Source organism: Arachis ipaensis, chromosome B03 (assembly GCF_000816755.2).
Source record: "Arachis ipaensis cultivar K30076 chromosome B03, Araip1.1, whole genome shotgun sequence".
Classification (NCBI taxonomy): Eukaryota; Viridiplantae; Streptophyta; class Magnoliopsida; order Fabales; family Fabaceae; genus Arachis; species Arachis ipaensis.
The window spans coordinates 81004083-81020689 of record NC_029787.2 but is presented as its reverse complement, the minus strand read 5'-3'; positions in this window follow the sequence as shown (position 1 = coordinate 81020689).

Sequence of the window (16607 nt, the reverse complement as noted above, 5' to 3'; positions counted from 1 at the left end):
AATGGGTAAGATCAGAAATGGGGGATTCATTGGGCTCAGGAGATGTTGTATTCTCTGGATCAAGTTCATTCTCATCTCTTCCTCAATCAATGCATTCATTGATCTCCTTGGCAATCTTAAGTGATTGAATTCCAATTCCTTGGTAATTTAATCTCTCAAATCTTGATCAATAGCCAATTCCTTGGTCTAATTTCTCATGAGAAGAGATGAAGTATGGTCACTGATTATACCACATGTATTCCCAAATCAAAGTGTTAGTAGGATTATATGTCACTATATCCATCTAAACCCCAATTTAGTCCAACATGAGAAAGCATTTCTAGCATGATCTCTTCATTCCTCTTCCAAGGTTCTGAAGAGATTCAAGTATGAATAGCTTCTTTTCCAAAACAACTACCCAATTGGATGAAGATTTAAAGCTTTCTAGTAAAATCAAGAGAAAAGAAAGAAGAAGAATAATGAAAACTAGTATTGATCCATCAAATTACAACAGAGCTTCCTAACCCAATGAAAGGGGTTTAGTTGTTCATCGCTCTAGGAATGGAAAGCTTAAATGAAAAGTACATTCTGAAAAACCAAAACTAGAAGTTGCAGAGAAAGTAAAATATACAGAGTGTAGTTCTCCAAAATGCCAAAAGCTCTCTTTACTAATTCAAAACTACTCCTATATATACTACTCTTCTGATCTTCTAGTTGGCTCTTCAAGTCTTGGATATAGGCCTTTGATCTTGAGTTGAAGCAATTATAGTCTTCAGTGGGCTCAGCTTTGCTTGCAGAAAAAGTGTAAGTTAGGCATGGACGTTAGTTAGGATGTTAGTGGTGTTAACGTTAAGTGAAGATGTGGGTTCGAGAATGTTAGTGACGATCACCTTTTTCACTAACCTTCCCAGCCAAAAATGATCCATGTTAACTTCAACGTTAGTGGCACTAACGTGACCACTAACGTTGCCTCTTAGTCCTTCGCAAATGTTATTGGCATTCACCTTTTCCAATAACGTTGCTTATTGCCCCTTTTCCCCACGTTAGAGTTCACGTTAGTATAACTAACGTGCCCCTTAACGTGGGCATGCCTAAGCTTCAAGAGCGTTAGTGACCCTTACCTTTGTCACTAACGCTCCAAACGCCCCTTCCCACGGTAGTGCCTCACGTTAATTGCATTAACGTGACCATTAACGTGGTGGTGATTGCCATCTCCAACGTTAGTGACAAAGGTGAGTGTCACTAATGTTGGTCCATCTTTTCTTTCCTCCACGTTAGCTTCCACGTTAATGTAATTAACGTGGCCACTAACGTGGGCTATGATGGCTTTCCTTTTACCACTAACGTTAGCTTCCACGTTAGCTTCCACGTTATTGGTGATCACTTTTTCTATTAACGTTGCAAGCTAGCTCCTATTCCACGTTAGTGGTCACGTTAGTTATACTAACGTGGCTACTAACGTGGCTCTTCCTTGCTTCCTTTGTCCTGAAATCAAGCAAATAAAGTGCATCAAAGCTTGGTTCTAGATCATGAGATCATGCATCATCCATTTTATCATTCAATTCATGCATAATTCTCATGAAATCATGTAAAGTTCACAATATTTGCTTGAATCAAGATGTAAGTGAATTTCTACCCAAAACTTGCTTATTTACTAAGAAAATGCATGAAACTACCCTAAAACAGTAAAGAAAAGGTCAGTGAAACTGGCCAAAATGCCCTGGCATCAAACCTCTATTGTTGTTTCCTCCTCTAGTGTCTCTTGCTTGTGCCGCATTTTTTGCACAATCCTCAACCATTCTAGCCTTGTTTACTAACTTAGAAAATATGCGAATCTCCAAAGGAGCCACAACTATAACAATCTGCATTTTTGAAAATTTAAATATGAAAAAGGTTCTAATTTATTTTAATAATTTGGACTCCTTATTTTTAGAAACAAACTTATTAAGAATAATTTAATTAATTTTTTTGAATTCAAATTTTATTTTATAAAAAAGATGATTAATGTGATTATTATAGTTTTAAATTTAAAATAATCGTTTGATTTTATTAGTATGTCAATAGATATATTTTTATATGTTCCCAAAATGATTTTTGGTATCATAATTACATTTTGAATTATTTTAATCTAAAGATTTTGTAAAAAATTCTTATACTATTAATATGTATTTTTATTACGAAGTTTCTTATTTTTATACATATCCCTATTATTCAATATGTATAATTTCTCATTTCCTCACCTTCACACACGTATACTGACACTAATCTCACTCTCAGCCTTACCTTACCCACGCGTTGCATCCCTGAACTTCCCAAAACATGCGTATTATCTTTCTTCCTCTAACACACATTCATTCACACATAAATCACTCGTCCCCTCAATCACTCATTCATTTGGTTACATAGGCAGAAGCAGAGAGTGAGAGAGTTTAAGAGAGAGAAACATAGAGAACGAGCAACGCAAGATGACGGAGGAGAAGGAGATGCTTTCCACAATGCTGCATCTCACTGCCATTGCCAAAGCTCCCATCACTACCGTTGCCTCCGATTAGGGCAGAGAGGAAGAAGAAGAACGACGAAGGGGAGAGATTGACGGAGAGGAGGGTGATAGCCGTTTTTGATGCTGCCGATTCTGAATCTGCCTAGTACCATTATCATCACCTGTATTACGAACCGGGGAGGAAGGGGGCTGCCTCTCCTGTTTCTACTGCTATCTCAGTTGAAATTACTGCGGTTTTAGTAGTGGTCCAACCAGTCATCACGCCATAATTCTGCCTCCAGTCCCTCTTAATTTCGACTAACTAAGGTAGAGAATTTGTTTTTTAAAAGCAGAGATTTCCAATTATGAATGCCAATAAAATTAAATGAGTAACTGCAAATGGTTTATGGATGCTTTGTATGACTAATTGATGAAGTTGGGAATTGTTGGTGATAGTGATTATGTTTGAATATGATGAAATTGATTTTTGGGTTGTTTGGTAGTGCTGTAAGGGATATGATAGATAGGATATTAAGTTTGTTGCTGTATGTGGTTGTGATAAATGATGGTTCATTATGGATTGATGAATTATTGTGAACATGAATGATGATGATTGATGATTTGCTATGAGTATGATTGATATTGAGCTCCTATGGAAAGAAATTTTGTTTATGCTAGTGCAGAAAAAGTATATGGTTAATTAAGTATATGTGCACTTGTGAAAAGGGTGAAATAGTGAATCTGAACTCCTGGGGCTATGCTAGTCACATTTTTAATTTTGATTAGTCAAAAGGAAGTTTGGATTGTGGTTTTAGAGGAATATTAGGCTTGAATATAGAATTTGGTATGAAGGGTTGTTAGATTACCTAATGCAGAATTTTCTGCATAATTGGTAGCAAATTAAAATAAAAACTGGGAGTAATCTAGACATGAATTATGATCCAAATTATTTTTATATCAAACCTTAAGAAGTCAAAATTTATCTGTAAAAATTTTAAAGGATTTGTCCAAGTGGTTTGTAGGATATGAATTTTTGAAATTTAGTGATTGCTGCAAAATTTTTTGGTTTTCTGGTTCTGCAGTATTAACTTCCAGCCACTAGAATTTTTGATTTATTTGTTATTTTGAGTTGCTTTCAAAAAGCTTTTGAAGATCTGTGAGTCTATTTTAATTGAGTACAAATTTAATGTCCATAGGTATTTTTTAGAGTTAGTTATGTTTCTTGGAAGTAGGACTGTTCGCAGAAAATTCACAACCAATTACTAAAAATAGGGCATCATTTCCAACTGACATTCAATAAACCAAAAAAGGTGCTATGAATCTGAAGTTTATTTGTTCTAAAACTTATGGGCGTTGAGTGTATTCTCACCAAAATTTAGAAGTGATGGATTAGAATTAAATTTATTACAGATTTATCAAAAACAGAGCTGGTTGCTGTATTTTTTTCTGAATTCTCTTTAGTGCGGCGGCATATTTTATTAAGTTGGCTATCGGATTCAATTCTAATCCAAACGTGGTAAAACTTGATCTAGACCCAAAGGATATGTCCAAATTTTGCAGAATGTAAGAGCTTAGTTAAACAAAGGTGTGTAGATTATCTCTAGGATACGTTTAAAGCTTAGTGGTAATGCGGAGGTATGCCTAGTTTCACGGTGATGCGGAGGTATGCTTAGCTGTAAGGCGAAGTGGAGGCATAATAGAAAGAAAAGAAAGTGGGAATTAAAGAATGGAAAAGATACTTAGATAAAAAGAAAAGGGACGTAAATAATGAAATAAATAATTGAGAATTATATGTTAAACGGGCCTTGTGCCAAACTGCTAATGCGAAAGTGCCCGCCTAACTTATAGCATGAGATTGCTAATGAGGGAATGTTCGCCTAACTAATAGCACTGTTTCTTACTGTGATGCACATTGAAATGCTATTATGATGAGGCCTAACTTACACGGGTAACCGTGATGCCAAGGTGTTTAACTGACATAGTAAAGAAACCATATTCGGGGTTTACTCCGAGTAACGTCGGGTTGCGGATAGACAACCGACGCATGAGCTCATGGCCTGCTTAGGACAGACATGCATCATGTTGTTTGCGTATCTGCATTTGATTGTGTTTGTTTATTTTGTTTATTTGTGATTGTGCTGTTATTTTGGTGACTTGTTTGTGTGCTTGATTGGATATTTTACTTATGCTGTGGATTTAATAATGTATTAAGGACTGATATTTGTGTGCATGATTTAGGTATATTACTCATGATGCTAGCTTATTTAGATATTGCGGTAATTGAGAAATGTTGTTTAAGGGTGAGAAATTATTAATGTGGCTGAGATTTTGTTTAAGTAGCGTGATTTAAAGAAAGGAATTTAAAACTATTTTAAGTAGAAAATTGATGAATTAACTATTTGCATTTACTCTGTTTATTGCAGTGTTTGCATTCCCTAATGAGAACGTGTGACTTTGTTCTCACCCCAAACTTTTTACAAAAAGTTTTTCAGAGGTATAGGCAGGATGACTAATCGGAAAGCTACGCACGAATAGAAGACTTGTTTGGCTTGTTGCTTCTGGGTTTATTCCCCTCACCCTTGATGTTTTAAAGTGTTTTTACAGAGGGGTAAGTTTGCAATTGAGTTTTGTATGAACAATTATTATGTATTAATAGTAATTATGTGACTATGTGTTTATCTGACATAGTTGAGCTTGAAGTATATAACAAAATAAAAAGGAATTTCATTTTTCTGAAAAACTATTGACAAATTAACGTGTAGAGGCTCAATATTAAATAGCTAATAAAAGAAAAGTAGATTAGTAACGCCTAAGCCTTTAGTACGATCATGAGGTGTTAAAAGTTAGGGTGTTACAACAACAGTCATAATGTTTTCCCTCAATCCTCCTTAGTACTTTATGCACTTCTGTTCATACCGTGGGTCGAGCTGATCGACCCGGGATGATCGGCGACAAAGCGACCGACCTCTTTAGGACTGACTAGCCGACCTCTTTTTAAAGAGCTCTGCCAAATCGACAGGAGAGCCCAGTAAAGGGCCCAAATAGAGGAGCACGACCCAAATCCAAAGCTAATCCAAGCCTATAGAGATAAAGGCGGTTCCCTTAAAGATAAGCTGACTTCACTCAAGATAAAGATAAGATAAGATAAGATAACTAACTTATCTTATCAGAAAGGTCGGCCCACACTATTATAAATACACTGGAGTACCCAGGTATAACTCATACTCTGATTCTACTAAAAACCTGCTTAATACCCGTGCTAACTTAAGCATCAGAGTCTCTTGCAGGTACCCCCCACCCTCCGGTGACCAAGGATCAGCAGTACAGCCAGTCAATAGGTCAGACACGACAGCTCCGGCCGCCACTCACCAGCCGGACACGTCGGCACCGACCAGCACAGAAGGTCTCGACCGAGATCGACCTCCAGTTTCAGGTAACCCTTAGAACATTGGCGCCGTTGCCGGGGAACCTGGAAGTCATCCCAATGCCATGACGGACAACCATGACAACGACCACAACTCAGATCTAGAAAACAGAACACCGCACAAGAACGTGGACACTATATTGAAGGATGCTCCGGAATCCAACGGAGATAAAAACTCATCAAATCCGGGAGCAATAGAAGCACTTCAAGATCGCTTAAAGCAACTTGAGAAAGAAACCCAACAACAACGGGAGATCGAAAAGGATCTGCAAAGAGAGGTACGACGACGTCGAGAATTGGAAGAAAAACTACAGCAATTAGAAGCCGATCTCAAATCAAAAGCTCCTCGGACCGCTCCTGAGGAGAATTCACGCAAAGAACAAGATCCATTCACCAGGGAAATCATGAAAACCAAAATTCCAAAAGACTTCAAGCTCCCGGATATGATTTTGTATGATGGCACCACAGATCCCAACCATCATCTCAGCAATTTCAGAAGCAGAATGTACTTTATCGACGCATCAGATGCCGTTCGCTGCAAAGCTTTTCCAACAACTCTCACGAAGACAGCAATCAGATGGTTCGACAACCTACCTCCAAAGTCCATCTCAAACTTTAACAACCTGGCCAAAAAGTTTCTGGCCAGATTCTCCATCCAGAAAGATAAGGCCAAGCACGCCCCCAATTTACTAGGGATCAAGCAAGGAGAACGGGAGAGCCTCCGCAACTACATGGAGAGATTCAACAAAACATGCATGGACATTCAAAGCTTACCAACAGAAGCCGCCATCATGGGACTCATCAACGGCCTACGAGAGGGACCTTTTAGCTAATCTATATCAAAGAAGTACTCTACCTCCTTAGACAAAGTACAGGAGCGAGCAGAAAAATACATCAACATGGAAGAAAACGCTCGGTTGGGAGAAACCTCCAAATCTGGGGCCCCCTACCGAGATAAAGACAAGAATCCAAAAGGAAAGAAGATCGGCAAGGGGAGAAAATCAAAAAATACCACAATTACACTCCTCTCAAGGTATCCCTAGTTGACTTATTCAAAGAACTCTGCCACGCGGAGAAAATACCCCCAGCTCGGCCACTCAAAGGCAAAAGAGGGGGAGGAAATCGGAATGAGTATTGTGAATACCATCGAGTGCGAGGTCACTCCACCAATGAGTGCTTCGATTTAAAGAACATCATAGAAAAGTTAGTGAGAGAAGGAAAACTAGATCGGTTTCAAGCAACCCGAGATGATGATCAAAGAAAGAGACGAAGGGACGAAGATATCGGACGAATCGCGCGATCACCTCGTACACCAGAAAGACACGTCCACATGATACATGGCGGATTCACAGGGGGAGAAATCTCCAAATCATCTCATAAAAGATATCTCAAAGAAGTATATCATGTCGAAGGAAAGGAGGAAGCACCCGACATCCCTGCAATCACGTTTACTAAAGAGGACGCATCTGGAATCATCTCGGGACACGACGACCCCATGGTCATTACCATCATACTGGCAAACGCCAATCTCCATCGCACACTAATAGATCAAGGAAGCTCCGTCGACATCTTATTCAAAACAGCTTTCGACAAACTCGATTTAGAAGACAAGGAGCTTAAGGCATACCCGAACAGTCTGTTCGGACTGAGAGATACTTCGGTACAACCATTAGGATACATATCACTACGTATAACCTTGGGAAAAGGGAACCAATCCAGGACCCTCAAAATAGACTACATTGTGATCGACGTAAGTTCAGCCTACAATGCTCTAATAGGTCGGACAACACTCAATCAACTCGGCGCAATAGTCTCGACCCCACATCTATGCATGAAATTCCCAACTACAGAAGGGATAGCTACAATAAAAGCAGATCAAAAGATGGCGCGCCGCTGCTATAACGAAAGTCTAAGCCTCAGAGGCAGAGGAGAAGAGTTTCATACAATTGAGCTTGGCGGAGTGCAGCGACGAGAGGAACTCCGTCCGCAGCCAGAAGGCGAGATAGAGAAGGTTCAGATCGGAGACACCTCGGACAAAACAACTAATATCGGAACAATCCTAAGAGGAGACTCAAAAGAATCACTGATACAATTCTTACGCGATAATGTCGATCTATTCGCATGGAAAGCCGCAGACATGCCAGGCATAGACCCCAAGCTAATGTGCCACAAGTTGGCGGTCTATCCAGGATCTCGGCCGGTGCAGCAGAGACGAAGAAAAGTTGGACCGGAGCGATCCCAAGCTGTGGAAGAGCAGGTACAGGCACTACTGGAGGCAGGATTCATAAGAGAAGTCAGGTATCCACTATGGTTAGCCAACTTCGTCTTGGTGAAAAAATCAAATGGGAAGTGGCGAATGTGTACTGATTACACCGATCTCAACAAAGCCTGCCCAAAAGATCCTTACCCACTCCCAAGTATCGACGCTCTGGTAGATGCTTCCTCCGGATATAGATACCTCTCGTTTATGGACGCATACTCGGGATACAACCAAATCCCCATGTATCCACCAGATCAAGAAAAGACTTCGTTTTTAACGCCGAAAGCAAATTACTGCTACATCGTGATGCCCTTCGGTCTCAAGAACGCGGGTGCTACTTATCAAAGGCTGATGAAAAAAGTCTTTTCAGACCACATCGGAAAAATCATGGAAGTCTATGTGGACGACATGTTGATAAAGACACAAAGCGAAGACACATTACTGTCCGACCTGACTCAAGTGTTCGACACTATAAGGAAGCACGACATGCGACTCAATCCTGCAAAATGCACCTTTGCGGTAGAAGCAAGAAAATTCCTAGGTTTCATGCTCACGCAAAGAGGAATCGAAGCAAACCCGGATAAATTCCAAGCCATACTCAACATGAAGAGCCCCACCTGTGTCAAAGAAGTGCAACAACTCAACGGGAGATTGGCCGCCCTATCCAGATTCTTAGCAGGGGCAGCGATAAGATCTCTCCCCTTCTATGCCACTTTAAGGAAGGGAAAGCAGTTCGAATGGACGACAGATTGTGAACAAGCCTTCCAAGACTTCAAGGAGTTCTTAGGATGGCCGCCTATCTTATCTCGACCACGAGAAGGAGAACCGCTCATATTATATCTCGCAGTAGGAAGCCGAGCAATAGCCTCAGCACTAGTCAGAGAAGATGAAAGTGGGCAACAACCCGTCTACTTCATTAGCAAAGCGCTACAGGGATCCGAGCTAAACTACCAGAAGATAGAAAAGTTTGCCTATGCTCTCATTCTAACATCTCAACAACTTCGCCCGTACTTCCAGGCTCACACCTTTAAGGTTCGAACCAACCAGCCCATAAAAGGAATATTGTAGAAAACAGATTTAGCAGGCAGAATTTTACAATGGGCAGTCGAGTTATTAGAATTCGACCTCCAATATGAAGCTCGGACGGCCATTAAATCACAGTATCTGGCCGACTTTATCGCAGAATTCACAAATGCCTTGGAAACCCCCACAGAATGGAATCTCTACGTGGACGGTTCTTCAAATAAGACTGGAAGCGGCGCAAGCGTGATAATAGAAAGCAACCAAGGAACCCAAGTTGAGCTCTCCCTCAAGTTCGGGTTCCCGGCCTCAAACAACCAGGCGGAATATGAAGCGTTATTAGCCGGTTTGAAGCTGGCTACAAAGGTTGGAGCTCAAAAACTCAACATTTATAGCGATTCACAAGTAGTCACCTCGCAGATAACAGGGAGCTATTAAGCCAAAGATCCCACCATGAAAAAGTATTTGGATAAAACCAAGGAATAACTCGGACAACTCGGGGAATATAAGATCTGCCACATACCCCGCGAACAAAACGCCCGAGCTGACGCACTTTCAAAACTAGCCAGCACCAAACCAGGAGGCAACAATAGAAGCCTCATCCAGGAAATGCTACAGAACCCGTCAATCTCGGAAGAGGAAAAAATCCTAGCCATAACAAGTCAGGACCAAGGATGGATGACCCCCATAATTAACTACCTCAAAGCAGACACGCTCCCCACAGAGGAAAAGGAGGCAAAGAGATTAAAAAGGGAGGCACAGTACTACACTATTATAAACAACATCCTGTACAAAAGAGGGATCTCAATACCGCTACTAAAATGTGTGCCGACCAACAAGACAAAGGAAGTGCTAGAAGAAGTACACGGCGGCATGTGCGGCAACCATCTCGGAGCAAGAGCTCTTGCCAAAAAAGTACTCCGAGCGGGATTTTATTGGCCAACCCTACAAAAAGAAGCTATAGAATTTGTAAAGACATGTCCACCATGTTAGAAACATGCCAACTTCCACACTGCCCCGCTAGAAGAGCTCATCAGTGTAACCTCGCCCTGGCCCCTTGCAAAATGGGGACTTGATCTTCTCGAACCCTTTCCCCAGGGATCAGGACAAGTAAAATTCCTCATAGTCAGAGTAGACTATTTTTCAAAATGGATTGAGGCAGAGCCCTTATCCAATGCCACCACTCAAAGAAGCCGAAAATTCCTATACAGGAACATTGTCACGAGGTTCAGGGTTCCATACTCCATCACCACAGACAATGGCACTCAATTCACAGACGCAGGCTTCAGGAGACTAGTAGCCGACTTGAATATAAAGCACCAGTTCACCTCCGTCGAACACCCTCAAGCCAATGGACAGGCCGAAGCTGCCAACAAAGTCATATTGACTGGGTTGAAATGGAGACTACAAGATGCAAAGGGAGCTTGGGCCGAAGAATTTCCATAAGTCCTATGGGCATATCGAACAACGCCACACTCCACGACAAATGAATCACCCTTTCGACTAGCATATGGAGTGGAGGCAATGATCCCAGTAGAGATCGAGGAAGGGTCATCCAGAGTAGTCCACTACAATGAAGAGGCCAACTCTCAACTTCAGAAGGAAGAACTCGACCTACTACCTGAAATCCAAGAAAGAGCTCGGATCAGGGAAGAAGCACTAAAACGTCGAATGGCTTCCAGATATAATCAAAAGGTAGTGCCAAGAAGTTTCACGGAGAACGATCTCATCCTAATCTGAAATGATATTGGAACAACTCGACCAGGAGAAGGAAAGTTGGCAGCAAACTGGAAAGGACCCTACCGAGTTGTAAAAGTACTTGGGAAGGGCTACTACAGACTGTCCGAACTCGATGGACGAGAGCTTCCCAGATCATGGCACGCCTGCAACCTAAGAAGGTACTACAGCTAGAAAAGTAAAAGATCTCACTATTGGATGCACTCTTTTTCCTAAAAAGGTTTTTTAATGAGGCACCAAGTTGAGACTCAAACACTATTCGACATAAAGGGATGAAAAATTCCCACATGTATATATTTGCACTTTTCTTTGAATAAAATATATATTTTAGATATTCTACAAGTATTCAAGACGCATTAATCTGAAGCATTCATCGTCCGATTATAAAGCAACAGATCGGCAGAAAGTGAATAAATATTTCATTGCATGATCACGATAAAGACAATCGTCCGAAAAAGGTGAAAACGCAATTCACCCAAAAGACGATCTAAAGATAGCAACCACCTTCTACAAATCGGCAAAGATGAACACAGAATAATGTAAGAAGTTATCGAAATCCGAAAAAGAACCTGACGAGGTCTTATGGATTTTTAAATAATAACTTAAAGACTGGCCGACGTTAAGAAGTCGGACCAAGTCAACCCAAGTTATAAGTAAACCCTGGAAAGAGGTCTGACCAACCCTATTAAAGAGGATTACTTTAACTTAGAAGGGCCCGACATGACAAAGTCAGCCCAAAATAAAAAGTTATAAAAGTAATCCCTGAAAGAGATCTGACAAAGATCCAAGAAAGAGGATTACAAAAATAACTTAGAAGAGACCGACATAACGAAGTCAGACTCCTACTACTAAAAAGTTATAAAAGTAATCCCTAAAAGAGATCTAACAAAGATCCAAGAAAGAGGATTACAAAAATAACTTAGAAAAGGACGACGTAAAGAAGTCGGCCTACTACAAAGCAAGTTACAAAGGTAACCCCTGAGAGAGATCGGACAAAGGACTACCAAAATAACTTGGAGGACCAACTTGAAGAAATCTGTTATAGATCGTCAGAAATATAAGCAAGAGCGAGAAAACTGAAAAACAAGTTGGACCCACATAACCATAACCTCAAAGGATCCAAGCTATAAACAATAAAGCAAATCCGAAGAGGACGAGCGACAGGGTTCCAACATCCTCAGAAAACAAAAAAGATACCAAGTTAAGCGCGAAAGCATGATATAATCTACAAAGTTATAAAGCTTCAGAGGCCACCAAAATCTATCTCAAAAGCTAGAAAGTTACTTTTGTTTGTCAAAACAAAAAGTTGCTAGGCAAGCAACGAGAAAGTATCAGCAGTTAACAAAACATAAAGATTTTAAAAAGCCCACAAGCCGGGCCAACTACATAAATATCCAAAATAAATGGGCTAAGGGTCAGAAGACTTTTTAGCAGCATCAGTCCAAGGAGACGGAGGGCGAGCCTGGAGAGGAACAGCATCCACAGTACCGTCATCCCGGTTTAAGATCTGGCAGTCAGGATCAGAAGCGGGAGGGCCGACCTCGGCAGGAACAGCAGGAGTTGACACCTTGGCAGAGGACACAGGGGGAGGTTCAACATCATCATCATCCTCATCATCAGGGACAATCTTTCCATCCCTGACAACGTTATCTAGGCTGAAGAGGGTCAGGTCAGCCTCGGAAGCAAGAACCCGAACTTGTTCCTTCATGTTCTCATAGGCAGCAGTTACACTACCAACAAGATGACCTTGGAGCTCGGAGTAATCAGCTCGGGCATTCTCCAACTCCTTCCTCAGGCGCAACACCTCCCGGTAAGATGTCACATAACTATCCTTATGTCTCATAGCCGTGTCCTCAGCCAGCCTCACAGAAGCCGCCAGAGAGATGGAACTCGCCTTCTCATTCTCCAAATCTTTATCCATCTTAGCCACCTTCACTTCAAGCTCCTCCTTCAAGCCTTTCATCCGATCAAACTCCTGTTTGGCCTCCTCCATAAAAGCTTTAGTGGCATGCAGAGGAAGACTTTGAGCAGTTCGATATAGGGCCACTCCCATGTGTGCCATCTTGATACTACTCTGAGTTATATAATCAAAATAATGAAGAAGCGACACGTCATCCATAGGGAGGACACCATAAGGGCCGATTTGTTGATCTACAAACTCGATCGCATCAAAGTTAGGAGCATCAAGGTTGAAAGGCTCAATCATTTTTTGCTTTTTACTAGGAGGAGCACCAGAAGCTGCAGCAGAAGACTGGGGGGGCTCCACCGGACGAACCCGAGGAGTGGGGATCACCTTCCTCGGACCAGGAGAACTCGGCACGGGCGGCTTCATTGAAACTTGCGAAGATCCCTCCCCAGCCGCCTTGGCCGAGATGTTTTGAGCAGCAGTTTCCCTTTTTTCCCTTTTGAAGGCATTCATGGAATCATTATTTTTTGACATCTCTGCAAAAACAGCCACAGCAAAGGATCACAATCACAAGAAGAAGAAGCAAAGCCAATAAAACAAGTATAGAAACAAGTCTGACAAATACCCAAAACAGTCCGAACCAGAGACAGATCGTTTAAAAATCTTTTTGTATCAAGATGAGGAGGCGCCCCCCATAAATCCTCAAGAACAACAACAAAAGCACGTTCAACATCGTCAAGCATCTCCCAAGTATAGCGAGTGGTGGACGAAATTGTGATTACACTTTGATTATGTAAAATTCATTGCTCTTTCTTTCCCTGGCAATGGCGCCAAAAACATGATGCCAATACCATGGTTCACAACTTCGCACAACTAACCAGCAACATAGCAAAAACTTTATGGCCCTGGGCAGACCTGAAGGAAACCCAGGAAGCTTCCTTTTTCGAAGAACCACCAGGCTTGGCGGATACAAACAGGAAGAGAGTCAGAGAAGGTGTTACACCTAATTCTCGGCAGAGTAACTGGAAAATCTTAACAAAACCCCAGGAATTTGGGTGAAGCTGGGAGGGGGCAATATTACACGACTACAACAAGTCGGTCTCGAAGGCAGTGAAAGGAAAAGTAACGTTCAACTGACTGAAGAAGTATTCATAAGGGTAAAAAAAGGGACGTTCCCCATCGATGGAAGTCGGAAAACAAACTCTCTCATCAAAATCAGGAGCAACAAGCTCATAATCTCCCTCCCGGGCACTATTACCACAAATCCTATGGCACTTCCTCAGCTCTATGCAAAATTCAGCATCCACAACAGAAACACACAGCAAGACAAGGGAGTCCAGCCAATCGGACATCCCCTCAGGAACTCGGGAAGATATCTCTACAATGTTATTGCGAGAAGACATGAGGCCAACTAACCCTACAATAAGAAAAGAAGATGGGGTTACCAAAAACATCTCGGACAAGGGATAAACGACTCGATTAATACGATACAGGTAAAGAAACAGCAAAGGAAAACCCCAAGACTCAAACCAAAGTCTTGGGGCATCCCTTGGAGGCAGTAACAAAGCAAGGTTTCCAAGAAAATCTACAGCTCCCACCCAAGCATTTCTCAAAACAAGAAAAAGAAAAAGTCATCACAGTCTACCATCAAAAGCATTCCTAAAAATCAAGTGCGCTAAGAAGAAACTAACAAAGATGCAAACTTTCTCAGAATCAGGCAAAGTAACCTTCAAATAAAGCAAGAAACAGATGCAGATTTTCTAGATAAATGGTGTCAAACAGAAAAACCCTAGACAGCCTCAACGGAAATGCCAAGAGAATGCATAGCAGAAAGTCAGGAAGAACGCATTACAGCGACAAGCAAATACAAGACCACGAAAGGATTCAAACTTTTCAAAACATGCAAAATCGAAGCTCTACAAAAAACTGAAGACGAAGCTACAAAAGAAGCAAGAAAACTAGAACCAACCTAGAAAAAGCGGCAAGCTTCAAAGAAAGATTGAAGATGGAAGACGAAGTCTGGAAATCACCCTCTCACAAGAGAAAACCCGAACAAAAGCAATGTCGCAGGGAGAAACGCGAAACTGCAAAACCCCGGGCGAAAACAGAAAGCGAGAAAGAAAAGGGAAGTTACGGTAACAAGGGAAGAGAAACCGTTTTTTTGGGTATAAAGATTCAAAATAAAAACCAAGGGAAACGGAGCATTAAAAGCTAATTAATGAGGGTATTTAAAACCTCATACATTTCCAAGAAATGAGCGCTAATACAAAAGCGCGCGCTTTCAGAGGAAGACGTTCTACATTCGAAATTCTACAAAGAAAGGAATCGACTAAATGCTTGAGTTCGGCTTCACTAGAGAAGGACCGAAGTCAAGGACTTGACCTCAACAAAAAGACCGAGCTCAAGCAGGGGCACTGTTCATACCCTGGGTCGAGCTGATCGACCCGGGATGATCGGCGACAAAGCGACCGACCTCTTTAGGACTGACTAGCCGACCTCTTTTTAAAGAGCCCGGCCAAATCGACAGGAGAGCCCAGTAAAAGGCCCAAATAGAGGAGCACGACCCAAATCCAAAGCTAATCCAAGCCTATAGAGATAAAGGCGGTTCCCTTAAAGATAAGCTGACTTCACTCAAGATAAAGATAAGATAAGATAAGGTAACTAACTTACCTTATCAGAAAGGTCGGCCCACACTACTATAAATATACTGGAGCACCTAGGTATAACTCATACTCTGATTCTACTAAAAACCTGCTTAATACCCGTGCTAACTTAAGCATCGGAGTCTCTTGCATGTACCCCCCACCCTCCGGTGACCAAAGATCAGCAGTACATCCAGTCAACAGGTCGGACACGATAGCTCCGGCCGCCACTCACCAGCCGGACACGTCGGCACCGACCAGTACAGAAGATCTCGACCGAGATCGACCTCCAGTTTCAGGTAACCCTCGGAACAACTTCCAACTCTGATAGGACTCAGGGGCACCTTGACATATCCTAGAGAACCTATAGAGTTCCTCAAATCTACTAGTGTACTCGGCCACATACAATGAGCCTTGCTTCAGCTGCATAAGCTCCAACTCTCTAGCTTCTCTTACCGATTCTGGAAAATACTTCTTGTAAAAAGCCATTTGAAATACGTCTGAAGGAATGTCTGTGCTCGGAAGTTGTAGGAGTCGGCATTATCCTTGCCACCAGTGTTAAGCCTCTCCTAAAAATTGGTACGCCGCAAACTCTACAAATTGAGTAGCTGGGACATGCTGAGCCTGCAGTGCATGCTCCATGGCTTGGAACCAATTGTCTGCTTCAGTAGGGTTGGTTGTCCCTCTGAAAGTTAGTGGGTTTACTTTAAGAAAAGCAGCAAGTGTTATCGACGCAACTCCTAAGTTGTTTTTGGCCCCTTCTCCGTTTTTGTTCCTATTTTTGGTTGGTTGACCCAACATCTTCATAGCTTGAGCTTTTGCAGTTGCACTCGCTCTCATAGAATTCGCTAGGTTGGTCATCGTCGCTATAAACTCGGCATGGTCGTTAGCGAGTTGGTTACCTTCATTGTCTCTCCATGTACGTGACCGACCTCGTCTGCGAGTAGCCATCCAGGGTCCTGTCTACTCCAAGCAATCAATATCAAGGTGATCAGTCTCAATATCTCAAGCTTAGTACTTCAATTATCCCAAAAAGGCACTCACAAACAAGCATGCTATGCATATCAAGCAGATAACCTAAATAGTACAAAAGAAAAATGACCCAGAGTATGCAATTAAGCACAATCGGTCCATCCCTTAGGCTCACAAGGACGAACCGC